The 21,686-nt window shown below is 35.1% G+C and overlaps 2 long non-coding RNA genes across 2 annotated transcripts; both read right to left on the bottom strand.

The window, feature by feature from the left end:
- Positions 1–708: 708 nt before the first annotated feature.
- Positions 709–11,994, bottom strand: LOC142630310 (uncharacterized). The gene is made up of 4 exons (XR_012843279.1): positions 11,850–11,994; positions 11,597–11,743; positions 11,157–11,277; positions 709–1,072 (listed from the first exon to the last, which is right to left on the bottom strand). It is a non-coding gene; the product is annotated as an uncharacterized LOC142630310 (long non-coding RNA).
- Positions 11,995–15,128: 3,134 nt separating this feature from the next.
- LOC142631326 (uncharacterized) lies at positions 15,129–21,569 on the bottom strand. The gene is made up of 5 exons (XR_012843586.1): positions 21,399–21,569; positions 20,468–20,533; positions 20,265–20,385; positions 16,185–16,355; positions 15,129–15,432 (listed from the first exon to the last, which is right to left on the bottom strand). It is a non-coding gene; the product is annotated as an uncharacterized LOC142631326 (long non-coding RNA).
- Positions 21,570–21,686: the final 117 nt, after the last annotated feature.

Here is a 21,686-nt window from a genome sequence, read left to right as displayed (position 1 = left end):
TGATATAGTTGCGCTTTTGTGATAAGACTGTCCTCGTGATTTTGGATGAAAAGGCTTCGCACTGAAATGCTAGTTTTGTGTGAGAATGTCGGTGATAAATGATCATGTTGAATTATATATAATCGTAGAACATTATTTTGAGCAATTTTTTATATATTTTTTTATTTTAACGTACAAATCTACTTTTTTTTTAATAATTATTTTTTAAAATACATCACATCAAATTATTTTTAAAATGTCAAATTTTCTTAATTTTTTCATATTGTTTTTCTTTCTTTACACACAATAACCACATTCTACTCTTTCTTTCATCATTTATAAGGAAATAATAAACAACTAAATGCAAAATTAATTGTATTACTGTAAATTTACCTGATACTGTCGCAAATTTGTAAATTTATAAAATTATATATAAATTGATGTAGATCATTTTTAGACAAACTTGTTTAAATTCTACACGTTTTTTTATTATACACAAACTTATATAAATACTCTTAGGGACACAATCATTTCCACAACCATCTTATTGTATTTCAGTACTTTTACATAGATCCACCACATGTACTTAAATACACTCAAATCCAATTAGTAACTAGTATTTTTTAATAATTTTTCAATTTTTCATAAATTTTTTTTTCTAAAATAGATGATTAATATATGTTTAAAGACATAGATTACGGGGATGCATATAAAATAGTGGGCAATAAAAACACAAATTCACATTACATATGTATTTTGAAATTACAAGAATTCAAATCTCATTGTTAAAAAACAATGTTACAAGCTAATTATCAACATAATTACAATGACAAAAATAAAATAAAATAAAATAACTGGACATATAATTATCTTAATAACTTAATCTGGTAACTCTTCCTGAAAACTAGGAATTTATTGGCTGAACTCTTATATTAATCCAACACCTCCCTTGGATAAAGGAACCACTCCAACAATAACTTTTATGCTTATCCACGTTGCTAGTCACCTACATCTTTTGCTGCAAGCGCCATCCACAAAATTGATGTTATTTATCCTCATCATCATTCTTAGCTAGAATGGAGTACCCCTGTTGCTGCATACAACCACTTGTTTGAATCATAAATCATAATAGAAGCCAACCACTTAGTGCACATAATTGGTCAGGTATGAATCATCCATAGAGTGCTGTCAAAATCTCAAAACAAAGATAAGCTGCACTTCACAAAATTATATAACCAAAGAGGCCTTATGACATCAAATGGGTTGCAATAGCAATTATCAAAAAAAAAAAAAGGGGGGGGGGGGTTTGTAATAGCATTAGAGAGTATAGACTAGTCTCTAGGAAGATTGATAGCATAAAACACAATCCAAACAGAAATGACGAAAAGAAAAGTGAAAAATAATGTTTAATTGACATAATATAGAATAATACATTCCATCAACTTATGTCAGCATCACATTAACATGAATACAAAAGCCACAAGAAGTTTAGACTAAATTACAGCTTGTATACCTGCCTGCTGGGCTCTTCAAGAATTACTGCATTTTTTATTCGGCCAAAAATAAAATAAGGATTCCTGAAATTTTTTTTGATTAAGATCATCCTAACATGACAACTCCTTTTGATATTTTACATGTGTGGAATATCAACTTGCTAATTCTAGTAATAATCTCACAAGTACAAAAATGCTTTAAATAAAAAGAAGCTACTAAAGCAATAATAGATTCACTGAAAACCAGCAAATACTGTTGGCGTGAGCTGTCTAATAAGATAAGTATAGAAATATGTTTATGTAAATCTCATACTTCAAGGGATGCCCTTATTTTTTGCCGCAAGATATGTATAGGCTAGAATAGGTTCCTTTGCTCGTATCTATATACAACTAGTAAGTTGCCCGTGCGATGCACGGATAATATTATAATGTTTTATGTAAGATAAGTTTGAAGAATGTTGTACATATATTATATCATAATTGTCATAGAACTTTGTTAGTAATGAATTCATTATAAAAAGTAACAAAAGCTAAACAAAATAATGAAATAGAGATGAAATTTAGAATTTTTTTAAATAAAAAAAACCTTAATGAACCAAATGCTAAAATCCTCAATTCATACATTATTGAAATTCATAGAAAAGAAAGCACACACAGCATATAGAATTATACAATCATCATTAAACCAAACCTCAAAAAAAAAAAAAAAACCATTAACCCAAAACTCAATTCGTTGTAGGAAAAAAGTCAATTTGTATTTCTTTATTGAAATATCAAGAAACTTACTCGAGAAAGAAGCTTTGGAGTCTAATGCAGATTGAATAGTCGTGTTGTTTTTCCTCTGCAAATTCAATTGCCATTGACTAAATTCCCTCCATCGTACCACCGTACACCCTTGGTATGATGGTCACTCCACAAGTATTAGTACTTGTGGGGTGGGATATGATGTATGGGGGCAAGGGCCGGGGTCAAAGTCTCCAAGAGAGAACTTCACACACATATACACTTAGATTTGGCTAGAGTAGAATTTTTATTTTGTATAAAAAAAATAAAAAATAAAAAAAAACCTAGATGATAACTGCTTGATCTCTATAATCCAATTTATGATTTACAACATGTTTAGCTTTTGTTTATTTTGAAAAGACCAGCCTACTCAAGTCATATGTTAAGATTAAACAATCTTGAAAGGACAATGACAATGACAATGACAATGAGACTTTTACACTAAATAAACAATTATCAACTTCTCAGTTCTAGACTTCAAGCATCTTTTGGAAATCGATATACACAATAACACAACCTACAAAAGAAATAGCAAAACACAGAATTTCACGAGCTTAACCCTACCGATTGCAAGTGAAGAAATGAATTTTTGAAAGTAACAAAAGATAACTTGAACTCATACATGTCAAGGCCACTTAATGTGCGATGGATAGCCACTGGCTACAACAAAAGATCACAAGAGCAATAGGTTTCTTCCATTGACCTGGTGTTTTAAAAAATTATAAGTATGGAAACAAAATTTGAGAGTAGCAGTAGTTTAGGAAATTTAACTATTAAACGTTTTTTTTTTTAAGAGAAAGAAAATTTTTTTTTAAGAGAGAAAGAGAATGGAAGCATATGGTCAAAGTTAAGAGGGAGAGGCAAAGCATGAGAGAGGTTGGGGAGTCAAAAGTTTAGAAAATCCTACATTAATCATTATAGTAGAGTTTTGATAATATGCAAAATCTGAAAACAAAAAGGCAAAAACCAAACCTTCATTTTGGAGGCAAGTTGTGATTAATGCATCTACACAATCATACAATCATAAAGGCAAAAACTTTTTATATAACTAACGTAAAAACTTGTCATACTAAAAAATAAAAAATAAAAAAAAAAGACTAACAGAGGAGGGAAACTTTGTTTATGAGATGTTTGTATGTAAATTCATCACCATAAAATAATAAGGATTCCCATAGAATCAAATAAATAATAATGATTATTGTAAATAAAAGATATGGATTAGTGTAATTTAGGCAACAGAAATGCTAGAAGATTATCTATCTTGATCTCATTAGTTATTAGTATCCTTTTTTATTATTATAAAAATTTTTTTTTAAAAAAAACTACAACATTTGGTATACTAAAAGACATGAAGAAGAGAGTGAGTTGTGGTGTAAACTCAATTAATTAATGGGAGAGTTGGATGATTTTAGAGAAACTTCATAGGAGGTGCCACTTGGCAAAAGCTTAGACCCTCACAAAATGAGGTCTCTGCTTTTATATATATATTGATTGTATTCAACACACAATAAAAATATACAGAAAAATACTACCTTTTGACATGGTATCAGAGCACATCCCTAGGACCTCTGCTCAAACCACTGTGTGACCAGAAAAAACCAGACCCGATAGACTCCATGGCAGAATCTAGAGACATAACACAACCTCTCATTCCCCAAACCAATTCCCAGACCGATTCCATCCTTAATGATCTAACTACAAGAATGACAGAGGTTTTGACTAGAGCCCAGACCTCTCAACCTTTGCTTTCCGATTCTTCAACTACTCCGATCGGTATCAAGTTGGAAGGATCCAACTATGCCGTATGGTCCCAGGTTGTCGAGATGTATATCTCTGGCAAGGACAAGCTGGGATATATCAATGGAGATTCTCCTCAGCCTCCAGAAACCGATCCTTCATTTAGGAGATGGCGCACCGAAAACGCCATTGTCAAGGGATGGTTGATCAATTCGATGGACCCTTCCTTGATTGTCAATTTTATCTGATTCCCAACTGCAAAACAGGTTTGGGATTCTGCTGCTACAACCTATTTTGATGGGACAGACACGTCACAAGTCTATGATCTCTGATGTCGTGTTACTCGTATGAAGCAGGCGGGTGAATCCATTGAAAAATACTACAACGACCTTCAAGGGTTGTGGCGAGAAATCGATTTCCGTCGTCCTAACCCGATGGTGTGTGCTATTGACATACAGAAATACAACTCCATTCTACAGGAAGATCGAGTTTACACTTTCCTTGATGGACTAGATGACAGGTTGGATAAAACTCGGAGTGATGTGCTCCAAATTAAACCATTCCCTACAGTGGAACAAGCTTATGCATTTGTCCGTAGGGAAGAGGTCAAGCAGACCGTGATGATCTCGGGTGCAGATACTACTCCAGGAGCATTTATGGCTTCCAAAGGGATCAAGGGAAGCCATCACCAGATGCCACCAAAACCAGGAGCTCCTTCCCTGAGCAGCGGGAAATCCAACTCCTCATCCAAAACAAAACTGCCATCTGACGGCATGAAGTGTACCCATTGCAGCAACTCCAAACACACCCGTGACACCTGCTTCAAACTACATGGATATCCAGATTGGTGGAATGACCTTCAAGCACGGAAAAAACGGGAAACCATTGCTAATGATGACCACATTGGGAGAGCTACTGTGGTTACCTGTGATGCTTCGGTATCCCTCATCCCTCAGGCCGAATCTTCACATGATCTAGGTACTTCGAGTAAGGCATTTCATATCTTTACTCACAATGATGATGAGGACTGGATTCTCGACTTTGGGGCTACAGACCATATGACATTTGATTCAAAGGATTTCTCTAATACAACTCAGCTGAGACGGAGCTGTGTTGCAAATGCCAATGGGGTCACTTATCCAGTTACAGGGGCTGGAACAGTGACTTTATCTCCTTCCCTTTCATTATCTAATACATTACTTGTACCCTCTCTTTCAAATAGACTGATGTCTGTAAGTCAAGTTACTTCAGATCTTAATTGTGTGGTATTGATGTATTCTGCTTTTTGCCTTCTTCAGGATATTCTTACCAAGGAGATAATTGGGCGTGGTACTAAGAGGGGGGGGGGGGGTTATACTACGTGGATGACTTCAATTCGGGAAGAGCAAGTCACATGCACCACATGGTTGGTAACAAGGAGAGACAGATTTGGTTATGGCATCATCGACTTGGGCATCCATCATTTGGGTATTTGAAGCACTTACTACCTGGGTTATTTTCCAATGTAACACGCTTAGATTTTAAATGTGATACTTGTATCTTAGCCAAAAGGCATAGGGCTTCTTATCCCATGAGCATGAATAAAAGTATGATTCCTTTTGATTTAATACATTTCGATGTTTGGGGACCTTCCCCAGTAACTACGTCTTCTGGTCATCGTTGGTTTGTAATTTTTGTTGATGATTGCACACGAATGACATGGCTTTACCTCCTCAAACACAAAGATGAAGTATTTGCTATTTTTCAATCATTTCATACCATGGTTCAGACACAATTCTCTGCAAAAATTAAGATCCTTCGTTCTGACAATGGAGGGGAATATGCTAATCAACAATTCCAGACATACTTCAACAGCCATGGTATTCTCCATGAAACCTCATGTTCACAAACCCCACAACAAAATGGTACTGCTGAAAGGAAGAATAGGCATATCTTAGAAACTGCCCGTGCTTTATTGATCAATGCACATGTGCCGAATAGATACTGGAGTGATGCTGTTGCCACAGCCGTGTATCTACTGAACCGTATGCCCACCAAAGTCTTACAATTTCAGACTCCATTAAAGGTGCTTTCTGATCATGTCTCCTTAGCTACTATTTTGAGGATTCCTCCCTGAATTTTTGGTTGTGTTGCTTTTGTTCACCTCCATAAAAATCAACGAACTAAGTTGGACCCATGTGCTGTCCAGTGTTTATTCTTGGGGTATGGAGTACACAAAAAGGGATATAGATGCTACGATCCCATTGCTAAAAGAATCTACATTACCATGGATGTCACCTTCCTAGAATCTGAAAAAATTTTCTCGTCACCGGTATCCAATTCCCCTCTTCAGGGGGAGATCTATGGTGAAGAACGGAATTGGTCTGATATTGAAGTGTTAGACATTGGTGACAATCCAACACATCCGAATGATGACAACGACATGGTTGAACATGTACCTAGATCTGAACCTGAACCTGTACCTAAACCTTTAAGAACTGAAGCTGAACCAGTGCCTGAATCATCGGAAGATGCAGAATCTGATGAATTCCCTCACTCCTTAGTACCCGACGACCCTCCTGCTAAGAATATTCCTGAGGTAAGCTCTCCTACCACACCTTTACAAACTAATGCTATAAATACATCTGCGGGTTATGTTCTACCTTTCAGACACAATCGAGGCAAGCCTCCAAATCGATACTCCCCAAACATAGAAGAACGACGATCCAAGTATCCAATAGCCAACTATGTGTCTACTCAAAGATTATCGGAACCTCTCAGGGCTTTTGCACATACACTATCCTCATGTCAGATTCCGAGTAGTGTTGAAGAAGCTTTAATGGATCCGAAATGGGCTCAAGCTATAAAAGAGGAATTAGAGTTTTGAGTGTGTTGCCTGAAGGGAGGAAGACAATGGGGTGCAAGTGGATTTTCTCCATTAAATATAAAGCAAATGGGTCGATTGATCGATACAAGGCGAGGTTGGTAGCAAAGGGTTATACACAGAAACATGGTATAGATTATTAGGAAACTCTCTCACCTGTAGCCAAACTAAAAACTGTTAGAGTTCTGTTATCTCTTGCAGCAAACTTAGATTGGCCATTGCACCAACTTGACGTAAAAAACGCCTTTCTCCATGGTGATCTTGAAGAGGAGATTTACATGGACATTCCACCAGGATATACTGCTACATCAGAGGCAAAGATCGCTTGTAGGTTACAACGAGCATTGTATGGACTAAAGCAATCACCTCGAGCATGGTTCGGCAGGTTGAGTTTGGCAATGAGGAAATATGGATTTCAACAAAGCAATTCTGACCACACTCTCTTCCTAAAACATCGATTGGGAAAAATAACAGCCCTCATAGTCTATGTAGACGACATGATAATTACAGGAGATGATGTAAAAGAAATATCCAGGCTTCAAGAGCAATGGTCAACTGAGTTTGAGATGAAGAACTTAGGAGGGCTTAAATATTTTTTGGGCATTGAAGTGGCAAGGTCAAGACAAGGCATATTTCTTTCCCAAAGGAAATATATACTAGACTTGCTGGCAGAGGTGGGATTACTAGAGTGTAAGCCTGCTGATATTCCAATTGTCCAAAATCATAAACTTGGAGAATATGTAGACCAGACACCAGCGGACAAACAGAGGTATCAATGGTTAGTGGGTAAACTCATCTATTTATCTCATACTCGGCCAGATATTGCTTATGCTGTGAGTGTAGTGAGTCAGTTCATGCACTGCCTGAGTGAAGACCATATGGATGCCGTAATGTGAATCCTTCGCTATTTGAAGTCCTCTCCTGGGAAAGGGCTTATGTTCTCAAAGAATGGTCATTTGAAGGTTGTTGGCTACACAGATGCGGACTGGGCAGGGAACATCACGGACAGGAAATCTACTGCTGGGTACTTTACTTTTGTGGGAGGCAACCTGGTTACATGGAGGAGCAAGAAACAGAAGGTAGTTGCCTTGTCTAGTGCTAAAGCTGAATTTCGGGGAATGGTCAAGGGAATATGTGAGCTCCTTTGGCTGAAAAAGCTGCTAGCTAAGATCGGTGTTGCTCCTAGTTCCGAAATGAACTTGTTCTGTGATAACAAGGCGGCCATTGCTATCTCCCACAATCCGGTTCAACATGATCGCACTAAGCACGTTGAGGTAGATCGGAACTTCATCAAACAGAACCTTGAAGAAAAGATTATTCAGCTTCCATTTGCTAAATCAGAAGACCAGTTGGCTGATGTACTCACAAAAGCAGTGTCTGCAAGGAACTTCTACAACTCACTTGACAAGTTGGGCATAAAAGATATCTATGCACCACCTTGAGGGGGAGTGTTGGCGTGAGCTGTCTAATAAGATAAGTATAGAAATATGTTTATGTAAATCCCATACTTCAAGGGATGCCCTTATTTTTTGCTGCAAGATATGTATAGGCTAGAATAGGTTCCTTTGCTCTGTATCTATATACGATTGTATTCAACACACAATAAAAATATACAGAAAAATACTACCTTTTGACAAATACTTCACTAGTTCACTCAAAGAAACAAAAAAAATTTACAATCCAACCAATGTATGTGTTTATTGGTCTGTCTCAGAAAGTTGGACAAGGTCTGTAAGACAAGGGTGCGGGTAATGAGATCTATCTAAATTGTGGTATCAAAACAAAACAGTAACCGTAAGACCCAATAAGGAAAAAAATTGCAAATCGAAATCATATTGCAACCTAAACCCCAAATAGTATAATCAAACACAAAAATATGCAATTCAAATCATTAATAATGATTTTCTTGTAATGTATATATGAAATTTCTACAAATCATTAATCTCAATTTCCTAAAACTAAACCCACGATCCCAGCCCTTAGCTCCCTAACCCACGAACCCAACCCTTGCCTTCCTAACCCTTATGAACCCAGACCACCACATCGGGTCTGCAACCAGCTCTTGCATTGTGAACCCAGACATGAGTAAGTTCATTGAAGGCTCCAGGTCAGCTCCAAGGCGGCAATAGTGGCGGCGACGGGTATGGACAAGCCAACAGTTAGGGTATTTCTCTTCTCTATGGCTCTCTTTCTCTCTCTCTTTTTGGATTTTTCTTGCCATTGCTGGATTGGAATTTTGGGTCTTTTATTGGGTTTGCTGGGGCTTTTGTTGTTTGGGTTTGTTGAGGTTTTTGTTCAATTTCTTTTTTGTTTGGGATTTTGTTGCTGGATGCACAGAATGTTTGGGGGTTTTTGTTAAATTTTTTGGGTGATGGATTTGTTGCTAGAACTCTCTATGTGTGTGGGTTTTGTAGCACTTTGATACTGTTTTTTCTATGTATTGATTTGGGATCCCATTATGTTTGATGGATCACTGAGAGAATAGGGGCTGAATTATACTATCTTATATATCTGTATTTGCAGTCAACTTTGAAGTCTATTTTTATTACATACGTAGGTGCATGACATCATTTGTTAAGGGTAGAGATTATGATCCAGATCGAGAACGGGCTGTGAAGAGAAAGTTGCAGAAACAAGTAAGACATGAAGCTGAGGGGGCAGCTCGTGAGTTGCGGAAAGACGCATTTTTCTTACTTGAGGTTAAGGAAAAAGAAAGAGCACTATGGGAAAAAGAAAGAGCAGAGAAGTATGAGAAGGCATTAGCTTTCCTTCAAGAACAAGAACATGGTATAAAATTTGGACAATTGGGAAAAGGCAGGAAGAGGGGAAGATGAAGCTGACTTCTGAATCTTGTATTACATGCTATCATTATTTAGGTGGTGTTTAGGCATACATAATATTCTTGGAATTGAAGTGAATTGAAGCCTTGGAATTGGAATCAAAGGCGCAATTTTGATTTTGTTGTATAATTATTGTTAACTTAAGAAATTATAAGCAAGTTTTTCCCTTCTCATATTGATTTCATTGTATTATAAGCAACGTAAGTGTTGGCTGCTGTCCCTCACACTCATTGCATATTTTCTAAGTGTACAAATTAGAGCCTTCAAGTGCAGCACCTAAAGCAACGCATCCAGTGATTGCTTTCAAACATCTACTCAGATTATCGAGAAACCCCTCCAATTCCCTATCATTGTCTTGCATCTAAATCAAAATTGAAGAATTATTAGAGGAATCAATGGAAGAGGGATCTTATCCCAAACAAAACGTCACACCAAGCTCAATATTTTGTTCCAGCTAGATTGATTTATGTTTTAAACAGGCTGAAGCTAGTTGTAAAGCTTTCTTGGTTGATTTTTTCCCTTGACACATGATTAATCATCATGGAACATTCGTCCAAACTCTTCTTCACCCTTTTCAGCTTAATCCTAACTAGTTCAGCATTATAAGCATCCCTTTTCCTCACTGTTTTGATACACCTCTCACGTTAAGGTTCAAAAGGAGCATACAGTTAACTGCTCCAAGTCTTTTTCAGCAACACAAGCATTAGTCTCCTGGTATTCTCCTCACAGGCAGCATTTTACACAAACAACTGAATCTTCCAAGCCCGTGAGCCTTAACGTAACACTGATGCTAGTGAATCTTCCAACTTCATATCAAAACTCTTAACAGTATCCCTATGCTCACCCAATGAGAAAAATTCTAACAACGGAACTAAGACCCTAATTTGAATTCTATCCAAAAAATTAAAAAGCAACTTATAAATCATGACTGATCAATAATAACATGTTACCCAGTAATTGTGCAAATTGCAAACACAAGAGCCCAATAACTTTTCTTACAATAGAGGCATTTTCCTGAGGTAACAGACAGACAACTAACCATTAATACTACCTGAGGTAAAAGAAAGAACAGTATGATCAAACCACTGTACATAAGATTTTCCGGTATTCAAAGGTTTGAGCATTAAAAAAAACTAGGATCTGAATCCAAACTAATTATGGATCTAAGCAACTATTATTGAACTAAGATCCATATCATCGCCAAAAAAAGACCTCAAGAAAAAATAATTATATATGTAACCAAACCAGAAAGGAAGGCAAACTAACTTCATATCCATATTATGAAAAGCCAATATAAAATCTAATATAAAAACTAGAAACAATACATCATTGGCCTAAAAGCCAAGTCCAATATAAAAATAATCAAAAGATTCATTCGTAATACCAAATATTCAAAAGATGTATGGAAATCTTAAAAATCATGATAAGTTCATTAACTTCATGAAGCTATAAATATTATACCTTTATTTCTATAGTACAGACTTGTGTAGCAGGAATATGAACAATTTTCTCTGCTTCCTTGTCAAATACCACAAATATTGTGCTGTCACTTTCATCCTTGACATGTAATTCTAGTCTGTACCTGAAGTTTTTGGCAAACGTGTAAGTTTCTACAATATATATTTTATATGTAATATATTTTAATCTTTTTCATAAACTAGAATTAACCTTATTGTTGGAAAAGAAAATTCTTTCTTGCAACTTTCACACCAAAATGTAGATCCAATTGTTTTAGCCTTTTTATGACAATCAGTGTATGAAATATAATGTCATCCATTTTTAGCATTTACCTTTTTCACGATAGCCATACAATAGAAAATCGCTTCCTAAGTAATTTTTTTATTAGTATATTACATGAAACTTTGTCATTAATCAAATACTTATTTAGATTTTTAACTTACCTGGGATTTTGATTGCTCAAGAAATTTTATAATTTCGCGTATTGTCCTCTTATTTTTTATCACTTCTTCAGAATCCCAGTGGATGTAATCCTGCTGATTATCCAAGTTGATGTAAACCTTTGTTGCATAGGTGGAAGACAATGAAAGCTGGTCTTATTACATAAAAGAAAAGTTAATAGTCAGCATAGCATTTAACTGAACCATGAAAATAATAAAGTCGTCATTACATAATAAAGTTTGTTTTGTGACATACAGTTACTGAGTACATAGCACTCGTATTATTTGTACATGATTGGCTACTCAATAGATTGATTCCAAGGACCAAGCTCCAGCTTTGAAAAAAGATTAATTGTTGGTTGAGATTCAAAGAGTGAGAAAAGGAAATTAGAGCTCCCAATATGTAAGGAAATAATTGGGTAGGTCAAGCCATGAGAGGTCCAAATAACAACAATGAAAGGACAAGAGACTTAAACAATATCTATTATCACAATGACCCCACTCTCCCTGATATGTATCTATGATTTTAGGGCATTTAGACTTGCAGACCAAGATTAGGTGTGCAGAGGGAAAGAGCATTTAAGATGAAATAAATAAGGAATGAGATAAGTTTGAAGAAAGAACTGTATTGGGTTGTAAAGTGGTCATAGAGTCATAACAAAATAGACTCTCACATCCAAGTGCCCTACTGCCTCTTTCTTTAGTACAAAGATGGGGCCAGCAATATTATGATTTCAGCAATTAATCTTTGATATCATGGTGTGTCGTTATCAAGTACAGATAAAAAAGAAAAGTTTTAACATTGAGATTGATTGTCATTAAAAGCATTCTGCATAGGACCTATTACTTAGTGTTTTACAAATAAAATTGTATATAATGTCACGTCATTTCAAGAAAACAAATAGAAAGGATATATGCCACTCACAGCAATGGTGAAAAGCATACTTTTTAACCAAAAAGAAAAAAGAAAAGAAATGCATACTTTTTTAACCAAAAAAGAAAAAAAGAAAAGAAAAGCATACTTCCACTCCTCTCAATATTACTAGCTTAAAGTTTATAACAGTGCATTTTTATCACATGGTCCCTATCCAAAAAAAAAATTATCACATGGACAGAATCTAAGAGTGTTAACATACAAATGTTCTCTTTTCTTATAAATATAACTACTAAATTGATCACAATTTTGGCACATCAACATAGAATCTACCATTTTTGATCTAGAAGAAAAATTGAGCTCACTAAAAACCAAAAAGTATCACCAGTCTCACTCAATTCTCAACCTAATACATGAGATAAAATCTACAAGATAGTAAGAAAACAAATAATTGTAAGGATGAAATAATTTCCAAACATGGTCCCAGTCCATGTTATAATAGTAAGCAGTGAAGAGAATCCTTTCTGCTAGTGCTGACAGAAAGAGTAGGGTTCTGCTAGTGCAAGAAACGTAATGAAGAATTCTCTACAGGTGGTTATTTGTCAAGTTATCCATTTGAATAGCAATTTGGCCTAGTAGACAACAACAAAATAGCATATTTTCAAGTGTTATTAGTGTGTGATTCATTTTAGTGTCCCCATGCTTTGATCTATGAAGTTCTTGAGGACCTAATAGTTACTCTTAACAGAAGAAAACATGTAGATACGCAAAATACAACGTTAGTACTACCTTGTACATGGCATTTTGGAGGATAGAGGAACATCATTCCTCATTTACAGGTATTTTGAAATGTATGCTCCATCTCAAAGCCTAGTACAAAAGTTATTGAAAGAAAACTTGAACTCTTATAACAACTTTTCCAAACCCAAGTAGTAGCAGATTGTATATTGTCCATTTCCCCCCTTCCTGTCCTTGCTACTAAACTAAGCTGCAAAGATTAGTTTAATCAAATTATTTACCTCAATGTGAGAAGAAACATTAGGTGTTCATTGGCATGCTAGGTATTGTAGCCCAACTATAAGACTTTAGGCTCCAGAAGCAGGGCTTGGGGTAAAATTGCAATCATATCACGCCCCGGGAAGTGGCCCAACAAGCTTCAATAACAGGACCAAGCATGGAAATGTGAGATTTCTCTCAACTCATTTTAAAACCAATAAAATACTTTGTGGGGGGGGGGGGGGGGGAAGGTTATAAGGAACAAAAGTTTTTTAAAAAAAAAATTGTGGTCTGTACTGTCCAGAAATTCTAAGAATATCAATTTGGAGTTCTCCAAAGATGAGGAGCAAGTCAAATCTTATGAAAAATGGGTATGGTACAATCAGCTTTCCGAATTACTAAATGATTTTTTTCCTTTAATGGGGAATATCATTGTTTTATAATGGGCAAAATTTAGGTACAAATACAATTACTTAGGTGTTGTACCTTAAGTTCAACTACATGTTGTTTCTATCTTTATCTCACCAAAAAAAAGAAAAAGAAATCAATTACATGTTGCATTGAAGATTTCAATGTAGTACAAACAATGTTATCTTTTCCAATGACAATTAAATTCAACCATGTGACTGATTGGCCGATATATATGTATTCTCCCGCTCCCTCCCCCTCAATCCAAATAAGCATTAATAACAGTACAAAGGAAGCCAATGGTTGCGCCTCATCTGCAAGAGATTTCATGACCGCCTTGGAATCACCTTGCAAAATACCTTGGTTAATACCAACTTCCAGGGAAAACTCCAAGGCTTAGGCAGTAGCTACTGCTTCCACCTCATCTACTTGATTAATTTGATAAAATATTATTATTTGATTTTAAATACACAAAATTTGTCCTTAATCCATTCAATACAGAGGAAATTATCTCATACAAAATGGTTATACTCAGAAAATGGATCTACAAACATGTGAGCCCAGTACATGTGAGAGGCTCCACTAATGATTCAATATAGACAAAGTTTTCTTCCATCTAATGCTCCAGTCACCTAGATGGGACATGATGTATGATAGTAAACAGTGAAAAGAAAGCTTCTGATAGTGCTGATGGAAAGAAAGAGTAAGGTTCTGCCAAGAGCCAAGGATCTTCATGCAGAAAAAGTGTTATTTGTAGAGTGATGCATTTCATAGCAATTAGGCAAGGTAGACAACAATGAGAATAGCATCTTTGCAAGTGTTAGTGTTATAAATTTTAATATCCCCATTTTTTTTATGTATGGGAATTCTCAAGCACCTACTCTCAACTGAAGAAAATATATAACTACACAACATACAACACTAGTACTACCTTGTACAAAACCAATTTTTGGAGGACAGAGGAGCATTAATCCTCATGCAAAGGTTTTGTGAAATTTATGCTCCATTTCAAAGCCTGGAACATAAGATATTGAAACAAAATTTGAACTCTCATAATAATTTTTCCAAACCCAAACAGTAGCAAGTTCTATATCATCCTTTTCTCACCTCCATGTTCTTGCTACTAAACTAAATTGCAAAGACTAGTTAAAGACAATGTAACTTCATTGAATGGCTCAACAAGCTTTAACAACAGGACTAACCATGGAGAGACAAGGTGACTCCAAGGATTTGAGATTTCTCTCGCCTCATTTTAAACCAATAACTTTGTAAGGGAAAACAAAGAATGAAATGTTACAAGGTACAAAAATTTAGAAGTCTATACTGTACAGAAATTCTAAGAATATGAAAAGAAATGATAAAAAGACATTACTTCCTTGCACGTTGAGGAAGAATCTCTAATAATAAAAATGAATTAATGGCCATTTGGAGAAGGAAACTATGAAGCTAACCCTATGAGTTTGGCCCAACAAAGCTAGAGTCCAAAGTCTGCGACCCTATGTGGCGAGAGTTGAGCCTAGCAATCCTCCATTAGATTCTTTCTAACAAGGGCCGAGCTCTCCTGACAAGTTAAACAAACAAAGCTCAAAGTTGCACTACACAGGTTAACTCAATAGCTATCTATCTTCCACGTACTTTTGTTAAACTAAGCCATGCAAAATCAACCCAATTTCAGGAACTTAAAAAGACTCAAATCGATAAAACTTCAAAGTCAGCTACATCAATCATTTTCTCAAATTGATGGGGAGCCACTCCTGTCTAAGATGATACTCTTTGTACATCTCAATTGTTTTACCAGGGGAGTAGCTGAAGGAAGTGAATAGTCAAACACATTTTTTAAAAAGTAAATAACTAATTTTGCTAAAGAAATGCTCAAAATCTAGAGGTTGCATATTCTATAGAGATAGAATTTATTGGAAAAATAATCACTTGAAATGGAATAATTTCCTCTGGGTCATTATCACCCGTATAATAAAATCAAATGGCCCCAACGTAGGCTAAGAATTTTGTTCAATGCAAGAAGAGCCAAAAAAAAAAAATGAAAGTAGATGAAAATGAAGTAATTTTAAACCACTTCTGCTCCAAATAGAGTGCTAGGAATCTAATAGAGATGTCATAAGCGAATCATCATAAAGGATCACAGCAAAGGAAAATTCAAAAATTTTGATTTTACTGTAATGAAAGAAAAGAAAACGTAATTAAGTCAATGTGCAATCTTTCATATTCCGCATATGTATAGCAAGGCTACAAAGAAAACTATAGCAAACTACATTTGATTATCATTTTGCATAATCCAGAGGAAAATCTGCTTACCTAGTAAAAATTTGTGACCAATGGTCTTGATTTCCCAAGGACTGAGGAGAAGCACAACCCAATTATCATAGTAGTCTGGCACAAGACGAGTCAAACAACTTGCTTTAGCCTTCCTTGAATATTAATCCAAACCATGGTGTATTAATCTGAGCCACATTTGGAGTAACAAACCTGCACACATAACCTAGTATTTATTCTAATACATGCCTAAAAAAATTATTAAATCTTCCCCCAACCACACAGTCAAACATAAAATAGCATTCATGGAAGTATAAGACACCTCAACAACCAATTCAAAGCACAATCTGATGATTATGATTCTTCCGGATAAACCCACAAGATAGAAAAATAGGTGAATCTTCACATTGAGGAACCTCTAATACTGTAGGTATCAATAGAACAACAATGCAAAAGCTGCATAAGGAATGATGCAATCCATGAAGATCAAGTTTAGAAGCCATTTTTATTTGGGATAAAGTTTTCTGCAATTAATTTGGTATTTAAAAAAGGTATGACTAAGAGTTCATTGACTTGAGCCATACAGGGGCACTTTCTCTTTTTCTTCAAATTTTACAAATAAATGGTTATTAACATTCCTTTATAGCCTATTTTCAAACAAAATCAAGGATTAGATAAGAATACCATTAATATGGTACAAGAGTATCCAGACAACCTGAAAATAATCAAAGTCATAATAACATAATCTGCAGTTTAAATTCTTCGAAAGTAGGGTATCAAATAATGGTCTACATATGGCCAAAAAAAGAAAGAACATATAAAGAAAGGCCCACACTAAACATCTTGTATACTTGTCCAAAACAGTGTCACCCCAGGGCTAAACATCATAAGAAGTAGCCATCATAAAACAAAGATCCCTATCTTAGTTTCCCTAGCCCTCGCTTCATAAACAGATTCAACGGTCACATTGCTATTTTGTTTGGTAATTACTAATTGTTTACACTTCAGATCAAACCCCCGACTTCAGCATCCATCCCTTGTTTATGAGAGGCAAAGAAGCAGCCCTTGCATGACAAACCTATTTCCTCTCTCATTGTTGATCTGAAAAGGTTCTGTGACATTGTAAGGAATGAGAAATCGCAGGCTTTGAGTCACTCTGGCAGAGTAAAAGCACTAGCTGTGATTCTTGAAACAGACATAAAGGGAGATATTAGTAATAATATGGCTGATTTTATTCATAGAAAGAATGTTTATGTTGCCAGTAAGTACCAAAAGGCACCTACAAAAAGCTCCTCAGTTATGTCTTTGAAGCGTTTGAGGACACCACTGTTATTTTACTTTCAACCTGTGCTATACTCTCCCTGCCTTAGGTATCAAACAGCATGGCTAGAAAGATGGGTAGTATCATAGTGGGAGTATTATCGTTGTTGTCATTCTGGTTGTTGTTGTTTCTGCTGTCTCTAACTTTAAGCAATCCAGGCAATTTGAGAAGCTCTCTCAATGAGTAGTGACATCAGGGTGGATGTATTGAGGGATGGGCAGCACCAACATATTTTAATGCACTTGTTGGTATTGTCACTGGCCGTTACTCTACTTTGGCTTATTCTATGAAGTACATGTTGATTATGTGTTGGCTAGTCACAATCTGGGCCATACGTAATAATCTGCATTGACAAAACAGACACCCTTACATTAAATGGGACCAAGGTAACATGATTTTGGCTTTAAATAAGCAATGAGGGAAGGTAATTCTCAAAATAGTATCATATATTCTTGATATAGTGCAAGAAGGAGTTGGTTCAAGAACAACCAAGTAATATTTAAGATATAGATTCTCAATTGCTTATGAAGATTTCTGGGAGCCCTTGCTATTTTTGATATGAATATCAATGCAATCTATAATCCATGTTGAAGACTTTAAGTCAGAGAATTCAGAGAAAAATGGAGGTGGAGTTTTGGTGAAGAGGAAGAGTGAGAAGGCTATTCACACCTACTACAAGGGAGCTCCTGAGACTAAGGGATATAAGTTCAAGAAACTGCTTTGAGCTAGCCTTTAACATGACTTGACGGTAGAAAGAAAAGCTATCCCCCGTTCAATTCATTAAATAAGACCAACCCTATGACAAATTAATTACCTACTCCGAAGTAATTATTTGTTTTACCAAGTATGAAAAAGTCATACTAAAGTTCAAAGGTAAAGTCATTCTTCCTTGAACTTTCTTAGGTATACAGTTGGAGAAATAAAAGACAAACACGATCGAGTATAAAATTCATAGATGCAACTAGACAAGGAGTAATAAATGTCATTAGTTAGAGAAGTTCATTACAAAATTCAGACTTTAGAAAATCAGAGAACTTCACCTTGACTAACCAGAATATTAGTCAACATTTGATCATACTTATATGTTATCATATGTAACAAATCAGCAATATGGAGAGCCTTAAATCATACTAACTAAAATCACAATGAAGAAAATGTAAACCAAACTCGGAGTAAAGTGACCACATGACTACTCCCATATTGATCGAAACCAAATTACAATACCAAAAATTACCAAAATTTAGGGAAAACACACTAAACAGTGACATGCAAAAGTTACAAGAAACACATTATTTTATTGCATAGGAAATTGTCTGCCATCTTTTCATCAATTGCATAATTGGTATAGAAAGATGATTGATTGTCAATAAACCAGACTATAAATTTAATTTGCTTCAGCAAGAAGAAATTACCAGAGTTCTTAGTTCCCAAGGTTTTGTAACAATGCTCAGGTCATATTACATCTAGGTAGAATAGTATCTGGCAAGAGAACAATAGTACCCCAAAAGGAAGATGAAGATTTATTTCTTTCTAAGTAGGATATTAAAAAAAATTGAAATTACACGTGTCCCATCCTGCACCTTATCTGAGGTAGCAGGGGCAATACAAGTTAAGCAAAGGGAGGCCAAGGTGGCTGTTGCCTCCCATGGGATTGAAGTTTTTTATATTTCGTATATGTATATAGATAATCCTTTGTGTTGTACACCCCAATTCTTCTAATTTAATACAATGGTCCCCTTAGTTTTTTGCAGATATCACAAACACTTTTTTTTTTTATAAAATCACAAACACTTATTCCATTCAAAAGTCACAGGTTTTGATAGTATTAACATAAAATCAATAATAAAACAGAAAAATTATAGGTCTTTATTAGAGAATTTTTCCTTTCCTTATAAAATTTATTTATAGACATACCTTATTTAAAATATGCATATATTTTCCTTCAAATAAAGAAGTTATTGTCCCCCTAACCAGGTTATATTATAAAAAAAAACAAGAAAAAAAAAGTTTATTCATTAGAGACGTAGGCAATATGCATAAAATTGGCCTCAATAAGGCAGCTAACCAAGAAGAGGGTAATTTAAGAATGTATCATCAACCTTTTATAAAAATATTCCACTGCAGACATAAAGAAGTTAATGTCTTAAATTTTGGGTTCCCTGGCTTTTGCTAAGATATAGATGCCATGGCCCAGGCACTAACAATCTTGTGACTAGGCTGCATATAGTTCCATCCAGGCCACTTGCAAGCCAACTTGTTGACAAAGACAAAGTTTAGCAATAAAATTGGTTGTAGCCTTACTCAATATCTTTTTATTAGAGGTGAATTTTGACAAATTCATCATTGGATTACATCTTATTCTTATATCCTTTATGCTTGCAAAATTTCTAGAAAATTAAAGATCAATAGCTATGTCATCAACAAATTCTTTAAATTGCAAGTTTTTGTAAATTAAAATTATGCATAAAAAATAAGCTTATAGATGATATAGTAAATAATATCCGATTGGCACAAAATTTAACATGTGTGTTAAGAGCGTAAAGAACATGCAATTCAATGGTTAAATTTTCAAAATATGTAGTAATATTTATTTTATTAAGTAAGATTGTAGCCTTAGGCTACAACCAATTTTGTAGCTAAATTTTGTCCGTAGACAAATCACCTTTGACAAGACTTGTGTAAGGTGACTGTTCTACAACCTAAAGCTCAAACTAAATTTTAGTTCAAATTGCAATAAAGCAAATTATAATTGTATAGTTTCATTTGTTTGATTCAAGAATACCCGAAGCAAAGTAACTTACTCTACTCATGAGCAAACCTCACTGGTCTAAGCCAATACTGAGAAGTTGGAGTGCAGGTAAACAGATACTTGAATTGAAATTGCAGCTTTGTCTTTGCCTCTTGACTCACTGGTTAAGTTTTCTGCAAACAAGTTTGCATGTTTCTTAAGCATAAAGCTGCTTCACACAAATAAAAACATCAGGAAATAAAGTTAACAGTTTACCTTATCAGCTTTTGTCCTTGTTAAATATTTTCTGTCAAGTTTGGTAATTTTCGATTATTCAAAGCACTGAATCAGATTTTCAAAACCCAAATTAGCATCTTGAAATATAGTCCTTCTATTTGGTTATTTAATATATTTCACAACACAAGCATTTTCTATGTGGTTTTGTATATTAGATAATGTGGTTCATGGGGTCCATTTCTATGATTGCAACATAAAAATGCCCTAAAAACTAAATACATTCTACATTGATGTATTGCATTACAAGAAAATAAAAGCATTTAAAATTCAGCATATTTCCCATTAACTCATTGTAACTCATAAAGATGATAACACAGTCCTTATATCGGTAAAGAATGTTGAAAATGGTATACGCAGCTGAGCAGAAAGTAAATGATAACAAATTGACTCAACTACATGGGTTGCTTGTATGGACTTAGGAACCTTTCTAGTGACACCAAAAGCCAATCTTCTAAGGGGTCTCCACAAAAGGCAAAGCCAAAGAATAATCGTTGCTGATGTTGTAACAGAAGAGGAAAAGAATAAAAGAAATCAATATGTAACTCAATAATTTATGAATGCTAAATTTCACATACATATGCATTTACGATGAAAAAGAATTGAAAATTGAAACATCATCATGAGAATTATAAATTTGACCAATCACGTCTCCTCTACCACCAACAAGGTGCAGCCCCTTACTTTGAGAGTAACATCACAAGACAAGCAGCTTGGTTATACTTGAGTATGACTTGAAGCAACAATTTTTTTTATTTTTAAAGATAACCACTATCCATTGATGTTGGTTGAAATCATAGACATTATATAAAAAGAAAGGAACAGAAAATTAAACCAAAAAAACCACAGCATGCAATTTTTAATAGATGAAATGAGAAAACATTTGTTGCTCTAATACTCTAAATCTTCTTACTCAGACATATTTTAAACTCAAGTATTAGAGATGAAATGTAGGATGGCTGATCATGCATGTCACTGCAGCAGTCACAATTGGTAGTGGCAATTCTAGAAGGTCTGCCTCTAGCAGTTACTCTGACATTTGGCATATTCTACAAAGTGCTTAATGGCTGATCACACCTTGGTTCGGGAACCTTCTGCTCTTGACACAATGGACTCAGCAACAAAAAAATATGCACTCACAAAACAGGCACATGACAGCACGTGAGATGAAGTTCACAGAATTTGGCTTGGTAAAGAAGCA

The sequence above is a fragment of the Castanea sativa genome, chromosome 4 (genome assembly GCF_040712315.1).
Source record: "Castanea sativa cultivar Marrone di Chiusa Pesio chromosome 4, ASM4071231v1".
Lineage (NCBI taxonomy): Eukaryota > Viridiplantae > Streptophyta > Magnoliopsida > Fagales > Fagaceae > Castanea > Castanea sativa.
The sequence above is the reverse complement of the archived record's forward strand: the minus strand, read 5'-3'. Positions and strand labels throughout refer to the sequence as shown.